Source organism: Sinocyclocheilus grahami, unplaced genomic scaffold (assembly GCF_001515645.1).
Source record: "Sinocyclocheilus grahami isolate Dianchi unplaced genomic scaffold, SAMN03320097.WGS_v1.1 scaffold777.1, whole genome shotgun sequence".
Classification (NCBI taxonomy): Eukaryota; Metazoa; Chordata; class Actinopteri; order Cypriniformes; family Cyprinidae; genus Sinocyclocheilus; species Sinocyclocheilus grahami.
Genome location: NW_015505956.1, coordinates 1 through 1,979, shown reverse-complemented (window position 1 = coordinate 1,979; position 1,979 = coordinate 1). Strand labels below are relative to the sequence as shown.

The window sequence follows — 1,979 nt, the reverse complement described above, 5'->3', positions numbered from 1 at the left end:
GATTAGGTTTATTTAACAGCAGAAACTAACTAATCAAATCTAAAATTTAAACACTGCTTCATTATCTGAATTAAATACACACTGATTCTTATTAAAGCTACAAAAGATACTCAGTCATGAGCAGTGAGAGATTTTCTCTTTGTCTTCTGTTGTTTGATTCATATTAAGCACACAGAAGGAAACTGGTTTATTTAGTTGCTGTAACTTTAAATGCTGCAATATTTTGTTACACGCACACTTTCTGAACTGTTTGGTCCACTTAACCGACCCCCTCCGCGCACAACCCGCCCGACTCCCCTTCGATGACATCCCCAGCAGTGCGTTTTCCTCAGGTACATTACTGTTTACTTAACCAATTTAGTTCAATTACTCTTAAAAATATGGGCCAACAACAAAAGTAAATGACATTTAAAACTATGAAGAAAGAAATAAAATGTAATTAGTAAGTAATTATAATAACAAACAGTCTGAGGGAACAGTTCGTTTTTCTGAGGGTTATAATACTAAAATAAATAGCAGGCTTTTTCACTCATGAAACCAATTACATTTAATAACAATGGGACTTTTCTAAATTTGCCCTTTCCAGTAAATGTATCACATCTCACACAGACAACGGTTTTCCGTCTTTTCATATAACGTTAGTCTGCTCAGCAGCGCCGTTAAACACCGTTAAATGCTGTTACATCGCTGTGACGTCACTGCTAATGGAGCCAATCCGGTCCGTTTGAGAGACGCTCTTTCGTTTCAGAGTTATCGGTCATGTTAACGTTACTTTAAAAAGAGACCAATTATACAATTATTCTTAATATCTTCATTACTCATATTTGTATGGGAAGTAGTGCATCGTCACAGGTTTGACTGCAAGCGCGTGCACCTAGAGAGAGAGACGAGACACCTTTATAGATTAACGTTAGATGAAATCGGTCATCCCTCATTTTGTAACAACCATAATAATACTTGTTGTTGTTGTGATTCTCAAGAATGAAAACGCATTTTACTTTAGCTTATTTGTTAGTGGGCTGTAAGGTCTCATCAAATACATTGCATTCTTCTCATCTTGCATTATCAGACAATATTACACATATTCATCAGAGCCTTTATAAACTTTGGGAATTTATAGACTACCATGCAAATAATTATTATCTTCTCTCTTTTTTTCCAGTGTCGATTGCCGTCTGATTGTTGTAGGTGAAAATAGTAGCTGTCAACCGGCATTTCAGATTTGCCAGATTTATCATAACATGCTAATTAATCAATAATCACTGATGAAACTGAAAACATTTTAATTTGTACAGACATATCTCACTCATATTTGTTCTTCGTCTCTCTTTTGCTTGTGTCTACAGCAGCTACATACACCACAAAGGCTCTTTTAAGAGCCACATCTCGAGAGCGTCTTTGGCTTTGTAAGTATATATTTTGAAAGACCACTCAGTATTTGGGTTTAGATCAATTAAATCAACATCATGCAGCATGTTAGTTATGTCTTAATGAAGACATTAAAGGGATACATAAATACATAAATAAAGGCATGAATAAATACATGAATTAATGAATGAATACATACATGCATACAAAACAAGCATCCTGCATCTCTGATTTGCCAGTTTCATTATAACATGCCAATTAATCAATAATCACTGATGAAACTGAAAACATCTTAATTTGTACAGACATATCTCACTCATATTTGTTCTTCGTCTCTCTTTTGCTTGTGTCTACAGCAGCTACATACACCACAAAGGCTCTTTTAAGAGCCACATCTCGAGAGTGTCTTTGCCTTTGTAAGTATATATTTTGAAAGACCACTCAGTATTTGGGTTTAGATCAATTAAATCAACATCATGCAGCATGTTAGTTATGTCTTAATGAAGACATTAAAGGGATCATTCTTAAATAAATAAATACTAGCATCCTGCATCTCTGATTTGCCCGTTTCATCATAACAATTGAATTCTTGATATCAGGAATTCACATTT

The 1,979-nt window shown here is 34.7% G+C and overlaps 1 long non-coding RNA gene across 1 annotated transcript; it reads left to right on the top strand.

Moving 5' to 3' along the window:
• The first annotated feature begins 302 nt into the window (after window positions 1-302).
• On the top strand, window positions 303-1,756 carry LOC107561530 (uncharacterized). Its single transcript, XR_001605865.1, has 3 exons — window positions 303-1,184; window positions 1,347-1,406; window positions 1,725-1,756. It is a non-coding gene; the product is annotated as an uncharacterized lncRNA (long non-coding RNA).
• Window positions 1,757-1,979: the final 223 nt, after the last annotated feature.